At 35.7% G+C, this 10,650-nt stretch overlaps 1 protein-coding gene across 13 annotated transcripts in view; it reads left to right on the top strand.

The window, feature by feature from the left end:
- The window catches only part of LOC106881796 (regulator of G-protein signaling 17), a 378,661-nt gene that overhangs the window by 187,040 nt on the left and 180,971 nt on the right, over positions 1 to 10,650 (top strand). For all 13 annotated transcript variants that reach the window (XM_052967117.1, XM_052967106.1, XM_052967119.1 and 10 more), the window contains one exon: positions 5,649 to 5,807. The gene's annotated coding sequence lies outside the window, so the exon portion shown is untranslated. The remainder of the gene's footprint in view (positions 1 to 5,648; positions 5,808 to 10,650) is intronic.

The raw sequence follows: 10,650 nt of genomic DNA on the forward strand, positions 1-10,650 counted from the left end.
ATATATATATATATATATATATATATATAGTAATAATAATAATAATCTTTGAATGGAATTTATAAGTATTTTAATGCATTGCTACACATGTTTCCACAAATCACATGTTTCTTAAGATTACAGTCCATATTCTTGGGATAATTACAGTACAGTCTGTAGTATGAATGGACATCAGGTAGATTATGTTGCAATCCCCAAAAATTGGTTTTGCTAGTTGGCATCATTAGCCTGTAGCCAGCGTAATAGAATTGGAACTGTTACATACATATTCAAAATGTTTCCCATAAACGAACTTAAAGGATATATATATATATATGTATGTATAGGTATCAGATAGAGGGGTTTAATAGCTCTAAGGGATAATTATGTCCCAAGACACTCCTGGCTATTAGCTGGGTAGGTACAGTCTTTTGTAAGGTTGTACGGTAGCAGGTGGTTCAGTTGGTAAACCGGAGTTTAGGTTATATGGGAGAAGAAAATGGATATAATAACAATGGGAAACTCTTGGTTTTCACTGGTATGTCTTTAATTAAATAGATAACATTTTCTTCTCCTATATATATATATATATATATATATATATATATATATCAGATTGGAGCCTGGTGTAGCCATCTGGTTTCACCAGTCCTCAGTCAAATCGTCCAACCCATGCTAGCATGGAAAGCGGACATTAAACGATGATGATGATATAATGTATGTATTTGCAGTAGTCAAAACTGTGTTATGTTTAAGGAACCATGTGAGCAGTTTGGTTACCACACAGGGCACACAGGTATGGGTTTTGGCTGTAAAAACCCATACCAAGCCACTGTATAACTGCATCATTCAATATGTCCTTGTTAAAAACAGTAGAATGTGATTTATTAGAGTTTGGTTGATATTTCTAGCAGCTTTAGATACTGAACAGGGGGCTCCTTTATTGGCACTATTTGTTATAATCTTATATTTGTTTCAGTCATAAGACAGCAGCCATACTGGGACACTGCCTTGGGGACCTTTTTGTTGAATGAATTGACCCCAGTACCTAGTATTTTTTGTCAAGCCTGGTAGTTATTCTATCAGTTTCTTTTGTCAACCCACTAGGTTATAGGGACGTAAATAGACCAATACCAGTTATCAAGCTGTGATGGAGGACAAACACAGACATGAAAACACATGCACACACATATATACAATAGGCTTCTTTCAGTTTCCACCCACCAAATTGCCTCACAAGGTTTCTACCATAGCCTGAGGTAAAAAGCACTTGCCTAATGTGCCACACAGTGGGACTGAACCCAGATCCATGTGGTTGGGATGCAAGCTTCTTACAGCCATACCTGCACCTATGTGTAGAATTACAAGTATATTTTGCAGCTAGACATTTGAACAGTTCTTTCCAAGGTATCTTATGTTGCCATCATTCTCGATTCTAGTTTTACATTTTTCTTTCTTTGTTTATTTTTTTCTGTTTTCTTCTGATGACATGTTCTTTTGTGTATGGTCTATCTATTGCATTTTTTATTGTTTTATTTTCATTGTCTTTTGAAGACTTATCTACTATATCTGTAGTTCTTTCTGGTTTGTTATTTCCTTTGTGTTTGAAGGGCTTGTGTGTGTGTGTCCATGTGTGTGTGTGCATGCATGTGTGTGTGTGTGCCTATGTGCTTTGTATATGAATAGTTTATTTTGTTTTATTTCCAGTGGAAATTCTTTGTGCAAGTCCTATTTCTGTTTCTAAGATCTTTTTATTGTCTATTATAAATCTGTGTACATTCGTTTGCTATCGTGTTTAGTTGTTTATTATTAGGATGTCTGGTGAAGTAAATTGGGTTTACTACAATCATCTTTCTTCTTCTTCTTCTTCTTCTTCTTCTTCTTCTTCTTCTTCGAACCTCTTCTTCTTCTTCTTACCTCTTCTTCTTCTTCTTCTTCTTCTTACCTCTTCTTCTTCTTCTTCTTACCTCTTCTCTTCTTCTTCTTACCTCTTCTTCTTTTTCTTCTTCTTCTTCTTCTTCATACCTCTTCTTCTTCTTCTTCTCTTCTTCTCTTCTTCTTACCTCTTCTTCTTCTTCTTTTTCTTCTTCTTCTTCTTCTTCTGCTTCTTCTTCTTACCTCTTCTTCTTCTCTTCTTCTTACCTCTTCTTCTTACCTCTTCTTCTTCTTCTTCTTCTTACCTTTGTCGTCATCGTCGTTTTCTGCTGCATCATCCTACTACTACTACGACTACTACTAAGACAGTGAACTGGCAGAATCATTAGCACACCGGGCAAAATGCTTAGCAGTATTTCGCTCATTGCTACATTCTGAGTTCAAATTCCGTCAAGGTTGTCTTTGCTTTTCATCCTTTCGGGGTCGATAAATTAAGTACCAGTGAAGCACTGGGTTCAATGTAATCAACTAGTCCTCTCCCTAAAAATTTCAGGCCTTGTGCCTCCAGTAGAAAGGATTATTATTATTATTATTACTACTATTAAAGATAAGAAGGAGCGCTTTGGCTGTAATATAGATAGGGATACATATACACATGCATAAGTGCAACAGTTTGAACGTTTTCTACTATTGTGTCAGGCTGACCAAAAACTTGTGAGTTGATTTGGTAGATGAAAACTTTAAGAAGCCCATCATATATATGTGTGTATCCATGTGATAGTCATGAATGAACATCACCATTATACAAGTGATGTTGCTTATTTTCAATCTTCCATGAGAAACATGAATGGTGATGGGAAGATACTACCTTGCTTATAATTATGTGAAGGTTGGCAGTGGGAAAGGCATTCAGCCATATAGAATTGACCTCAACAAATTTCACTAGACCCATGCAACCATGGAAAAGTGGACTTCAACTGATGATTATGGTGATATATAAACACACACACACACACACACACACTCACACACACACACACACACACACAGAGTGTATGTGTGAGAGAGTGGGGAGAGGGGAAAGAGAAGACTGTTGTAGTTTACTTAAAGCTTTCAAAATATTTTGAAATTCAGTGTATGCAGTAGTAATGTGGTTTGACTATTAAGTATGAATAATGGCAATAACAAAGATATTGAAATGTTACTTTAGAAATGTTTATTTAGTCTTGATATTTTGGGTAAAATTTTAGAACAGGAGAGAAATACAACTGTTAGGTTTTTACCTTTCATAGGCCTTTTCTTTTCATGGTTCTGATACCTGTCATGGTTGCCTTTGCAATGTGTGTCTCATCTGAGATTAAGAGGTAACATTTTTTGATTGTGTGGCACTCTTTGCATATTTTTTCCAGGTATAGTGTATCTAGGTCTATATTGTCCAATATGTGCTTCCTATTTTTTTTTCCTTTCAAAATACAAGGATGTGATTTAAAGGAGATTTAGTTGAAATTTCTATTGAGAGGCCACAAAGACTTCTATTATTGACTCATTATTATAGTTAATGTTTGTTGTCATTGAACACTGTCGCATACCTTGAGATTCTTCATTTGGTGAGTTGCATTTCTGAAGATAACATCTCTTAATTCAGTCCAAATTCATTATATATTTATGTAGCTGCAGTGGAGGCGCAATGGCCCAGTGGTTAGGGCAGCGGACTCGCGGTCATAGGATCGCGATTTCGATTCCCAGACCGGGCATTGTGAATGTTTATTGAGCGAAAACACCTAAAGCTCCACGAGGCTCTGGTAGGGAATGGTGGCGAACCCTGCTGTACTCTTTCACCACAACTTTCTCTCACTCTTACTTCCTGTTTCTGTTGTGCCTGTAATTCAAAGAGTCAGCCTTGTCACACTGTGTCATGCTGAATATCCCCGAGAACTACGTTATGGGTACATGTGTCTGTGGAGTGCTCAGCCACTTGCACAGTAATTTCACAAACAGGCTGTTCCGTTAATCGGATCAGCTGGAACCCTTGATGTCGTAAGCGATGGAGTGCCAACAACAACAACAGCTGCAGTTAAATTTTATATGCTGAAACTAAAGTTTTATTGCTGTTGTTGTTTTTATTTTTGTAATGTGTTAGGGAGTAGAAGGAGCAGATCTTCTGAATATGAAGATTACTTTATGTATTGAGATACTTCAGCTGCTAAAAACAAATTTGGGACTAATTTATCAGTGGTATATTTCTTATATTATTTCCATGTATATTTTATTTTTAAAACACAATTTTGCACCAACAAAAGAAAAGAAGCAAAGAACAAACAAAAAAATTGGAAAATCCATTCCATCTTTTGATATCAGATTATAGTTCCCAGGTTTATGTTTCTGATGCTTAAGCCAAAATTTATTTTTAAGTATAGAGGAAACCCAATCAAAAATGTATTATGTTGACTGGTTGATGATTTATAAGGATTATAATCCATGCATTTGTTTGAGTTGCCTCTTTATATGTGATCTTATTTACATTGTGAAAAGTTATTATAAGGCTTCCTGTGAAAAATTATGTATTTAATATGGTGAAATTTTCTGAATATTATTTCGTGTATGTTTCTATCCATATAAATCCAAATCTTAGCTTCTTGCAAATTTTCTGAAATGAAACATGCATGCATGCATCCATCCATCCATCTATCCATCCATCCATCCATCCATACATACATACATACATACATACATACACACACACATACATACATACATGCATATCATCATTATTGTATCAACATTTAATATCTGTTTTCTATGCTGGTATGTGTTGGATGGTTCAACAGGAGCTGGTGAGTCAGAGGCCTGTACTAAGTCCTATTGTCTGTTTTGGCATGGTTTCTACTACTTGATGTTTTTCTAATGCTAACCACTCTTTACAGAATGTAGTGGATGCTTTTTACATGGCACCAGCATTAGTTAGGTCACCAAGTAACTTGCAAGGCAAGCCCACAATTGAGGGTGTGACACACAGACACACAGCCTCTCTCTCTCTCTCTCTCTCTCTCTCTCTTCCTCTCTCATCAGGCAGTGTATCAGTCTCTTAATCTATTTGGATGTTATGTTATTCTTTTGGGAGTTTTTTATGTATATAACTGTTGATTTATATTGATTAAACAATTATACTGAGTGAGATACATCATTGTTCAGGATTCAAATGCTGTGGGATCACATATACATTTCATATTTCTGTAAGTCATTAAAATATACAAGAGTCATTTATATTGTTGGATGACAATGGCAATTTCAAAACAAAGAAAAGATCTGATTTGGAAACATCCATCATCTTCTGTTCTATTTGTCATCAGGTTGATCTGTGTCCATTCCACCACAAAATGGTATAAAATATAAAGCAAAATGATTCACTATTCTTGTGTGTCGTCATCTTGTTTAACCTGATCAGTTTTGATTCAGCAGGCCTTTGATTAAAGGTTGTGATCAATTTGATTATTTATTTCTTTGTTTTTATATCAAGAACTACAATGTCCAGTGTCATTATTCTTCTATATTTTATGTCTGTGATTTGAAGCAGATTCACTACCTGCTTCCTCTAGTGGTAGCATTAAAGGCTCCCTTGTTTACTCTTTCATGCTCCTTTGATAAAATTTTGTGTGTGTGTGCATGCACGTGTGTGTGTGCATGCACGTGTGCATGCATGCATGCGCACATGTTTGTTTAACAAATGTATGTGGTAAAATCCCAGTGCTGTTTATTTCTGCCTGCAATCTTACTGTGCATTTCTGTTGTTTCAGGTCTGTGTATACATGAATTGGGATTAAAACATGTTTGCATTGTCTTGGATTAACTGACAAAGTACTGTCTTGGATTAACACACAAAGAGTTTCTTGGATTAATTGACAACATTTTCACAACTGTCTGCAAAGAATATTTTAAATTTGATATTATATGCGGTAAGGTTCAAGTTACATTATTATTAAGTCTGAAACTATTTCTGTGATAATTTTGAAGTTAATTTCCAGGTTTTTTTCCTACATTTATTTATATAATCAATGTTAAATCTCTGAACGAGGTATTAACAGTAACTGCATGATAAAGTGAAGTATATTTGCCACTTAAATGTGGCTGACCCCAAGGAGTGGATGTTACTGTTGCTTTTAGCCCCAGGAGGACATCTCCTCCAGCTGGCTATCGACACACATCTGTGTCCTGTCTGTATTTGCTAAGGGAAGTTATCTTTCCCATCTTGATCTACGATACGTACGTACTCGAGTTTCAGGGTTATTTCCTTTCTTCAGCGTACGACAATCGCTGACCTTCGATGCAAAAGACATCCCTTGGCAAATAACCCTGAAACTCGAGTACGTACGTATCGTAGATCAAGATGGGAAAGATAACTTCCCTTGGCAAATACAGACAGGACACATGTGTGTCGATAGCCAGCTGGAGGAGATGTCCTCCTGGGGCTAAAAGCAACAGTAACATCCACCCCTCGGGGTCAGCCACATTTAAGTGGCAAATATACTTCACTTTATTTATATAATGTTTTCTTTAAAATGACATGCTAAAATCAAGGATGGGTCCAGATATATTTTTATTTTATTTTTCCCAAGATTCCGTCATTTATGGCACTGTGGATATGAAGGTGATAATAAGCAACTAGCCAATTCTTTATTCCTGTTTTGATTCTTAATTATAGGTGTTTTCAATTCACTTACACCATTAATTCTTTTACTCTTTTACTGGATTCAGTCATTGAATTTTGGCCATTCTGAGGCACTGCCTTCATGGGTTTTTGTTTATCATAACAACCCCAGTACTTATTTCATCTAATACTTATTTTATCGACCTCCATTTGCCAAATGTCTAAGTTAGCTTTTAACCCTCTCAGACCTGGGCCCCTGTGTCTAACTTTGTCCTCCACCTGGGCTCCTGAGCAGAAAAAATAAATAGTTACATATACAGCTTAAGAATAATGATTTCAGGCAAAAAAATAGACAGAATCACAAAAAAAAATTCAGAAGAATAACAATAATAGGCCTATCTCTCAACTACCATATTTATTCACCTCATCACTTTCACTAGTTTGATTGTCTGAATCACTCTCATTGCTGGCATAAGAATAAATCATCCAAAGAATAAATATCATCAATAATTTCTTCAACTATAAAGAGTCTAGTCTTTGCTCATTTACAAGATGAAGTACTGGGTTCATCACATGCTCATTTCATCACAAAATCTTTTTTTCCCCCTCAATTCAAAATAAAAGTAAACAACAATTATGAGGGACACTCTTAACTCTGACTACAATTATGAGGGACACTCTTAACTTTGACTACAAAGTTACAATGTGATCAGTTGTCTCATTTTAGTATTTTATTTTCCATTTCTATATATGTTGTTCATTAACACTTTGCCAGGAATCTAGCAGAGATAGTGTTTAAGCTATTTCCACTGTAGCAGGAACATGACATGATAGGGTTAACATAAAAGGTCACAATTCAATACAGTTGACGCCTGCTTGCACAAGCATACACATGCACATACATGGACATATATGTATATATCTCATATATGTATATATGTGTATATATATATATATATATATATATATATATATATATATATATATATTGTACATATATATGTCCATGTCTGTGTGAGTGGGTATATATTACACACATGCACACACACACACACACAAACACACATATATATATATATTCTTTTACTTGTTTCAATCATTTGACTGCAGCTATGCTGGAGCACCACCTTAAGAGGTTTTAGTCAAACAAAGTGACCCTAGAACTTGTACTTTGTAAGCCTAGTACTTATTCAATCATTCTCTTTTGCTGAACTGCTGAGTTACAGGGACGTAAACCCACCAGCAACGGTTGTCAAGCAATGGTGGGAGGACAAGCACAGACACAAACACACAAATACATACACATACATGTATATATATACACATATATGTAGATATGTATATATATATATATATATATATATATATATATATATATATATATACGACAGACTTCTTTCAGTTTCCATCTACCAAGTTCACTCACAAGGCTTTAGTTGGCCTGAGGTTATAGTAGAAGACACTTACTCAAGGTGCCATGCAATAGGACTGAACCCAGAACCCAGAAGCAAGCTTCTCACCACACAGCCACACCTGCACCTATATATACATAAATGGAAACTATACATGTATATATGAAAGGAAAGTATATATATATGTAAGCCTAGAAATTGGTGTAATTCTATCCGCCAAGCAGACCCTCATATCCTTTGATAATAAGCTTTGGTCCTGCACTAACCGCAACACTAACAGAAGCAGCTTCTTTGATATAACCATGGGCTCATCTGACTCTACTCAGGTCACAGATCTAGTCAGATTGTACCTCCTTCAACAGCTCCACACACAATTCCTCCATATCAAAAGGGGTTTGTACAGGGATGATGCATTGTTAATTACAACCAGCCTAACGAAATCTTCATTAGAAAATAATAGAAAACACTTATACAAATTCTTCGCGAACCTTAACCTATCTATCTCTTTCGAAAACTCCTACAGGACAACAGATTTTCTAGATGTTACCTTAGATTTAAATTCTTCACTATACTTCCCATATCATAAACCCAATAAATACCTTAAATACATCAACACAGAATCTAGCTACCATAAATATACTTTCAAGAGCATAATCAGAATATTTGATCTATCCGCCAATGAAGAAATCTTCAATAACTACGCCAACTACTATAACCAAGCTCTAGCTGCTAGTGGTTTCTCCCAGAATGTTAGATTTATACCCAATACTAGACTTAAGGAACATCTCTCGAAACTTAGCTCTAGACAGACACACACAAATATTAGATATCCATTCCCTCCTACTATGATCAGTCAATCTTGCCCACTTAGCACCCGCATGCACAACACTCGATCTACGAACACTAATACTAACATTAGATCTTCCAACTCTCTAACACTCACTAGAAATTACACCTCCCCTAACTTGCCTAATAAAAGCAGCAGGAGATCTATTCTCTGGTATACACCCTTCATTCACTTTAAACATTAAGGGCCTCACTAAAGCTTTCTTTAGAATAGTATAGTCCAATTTCCCACATAACCATATGTACCATTCTATCTTTAACAGATCCACTTTGAAATTATCCTATTCATCCACATCAGTAAAAGCACCAGTGTGGTATCATGTAAAAGCACCTAGCACACCAGCAATTACTACCAAATTTCCTCTCCAACAACTTTAGACTTTGAGACTACCAGACATCTACTACTCTCTTTAAATTCCTTTCATTTCACTCTATTTTTTTACCCTATCTTTCTGTACCTCCTCATCATCTTTCTTATCTTCTCAGCTACCCCTTAGACAGCATACACATATGCACCATACTTCATCCTATAGCCAATCCTTAAAATCCCCCCTACCTCATTCTATCTGCCCCTCTTTCTATTTATTTTATTTTCTTTTACCAATTAATAGCCACCTCCGCTACCATTCTGTTATTGAATGTTGATATGTTTCTGTATTTTTCTTGAGATGTCTACTGTATCCAGACTTTAACCCACGTGGATATATGCAGGATTGCACCTAAAGATTTACGCTCATGGATCTACACAGGATTGCACCTAAGGACTCGTGCTCTGGTTTCCATAACTTTGGAAAGTTTAACTATGAACTTTTATGCTTCTTTTTTCTTCTCTCTTTCCATCTCCTTATTCTTTTACTCCCTTCCTCTATGTTTACATTTTATTGATATATACCATTCTCATTTTCCATATTATTCCCCTATTTTACTCTGATGACAAAATATCCCATGCACAGGGATATCCCAGAAACAGCTGTAAGATTTTGGATTTTTTCCTATAATAATATTGTATGTGACTTGAGATATTTGGTTTGCTTTAATGTCTGATGTCCTGTTTAACTATTATGTATGTATATATATGCATAAAGATATATATAAATGGAAAGTATATGAATTTGTGTATATATATATATATATATATATATATATATATATATATATATATATATATATATATATATATATACATATATATATAGATATATATATATATATATAATATATTATATATATATATATATATGTATATATATATACCCTTCCCAGCACACACACTAGCACTGACCACTTCCCAGCACCTAACCATCATCCACACACCTACACATGCACACGTCAAGGTCACCAGCTGCCTTCCACATGCACACACACACACACTCACATACATATGCACACCTTCGTTTCGGGATCACCACTAATTTATTATCTCCCCTTCTTTCTAGCTTGCCTGTGTGACCTCTCTGTCTGGCATTCGCCATGATAGATCGTTAGCCACTAAACCTTTTTCTATTTTCTCTCCCTGTTTATTTCTGTGTTCATTTCTGTCGAAGGGCATAGGCTCGAAAAGCAAAAGACTTTCTAACTTCCCAAGTGTTAAACAAATACATTTGTTTGCTGTTTACACACCCGTCTTCATCTTTTGTTATTTTGCAAATTCTCACTACATATATACATATATATCATCATCATCATCGTTTAACGTCCGCTTTCCATGCTAGCATGGGTTGGACGATTTGACTGAGGACTGGTGAAACCGGATGGCAACACCAGGCTCCAGTCTGATTTGGCAGAGTTTCTACAGCTGGATGCCCTTCCTAACGCCAACCACTCAGAGAGTGTAGTGGGTGCTTTTACGTGTCACCCGCACGAAAACGGCCACGCTCGAAATGGTGTCGTTTA

This window comes from Octopus bimaculoides, chromosome 4 (genome assembly GCF_001194135.2).
Source record: "Octopus bimaculoides isolate UCB-OBI-ISO-001 chromosome 4, ASM119413v2, whole genome shotgun sequence".
In the NCBI taxonomy this organism is placed as follows: domain Eukaryota; kingdom Metazoa; phylum Mollusca; class Cephalopoda; order Octopoda; family Octopodidae; genus Octopus; species Octopus bimaculoides.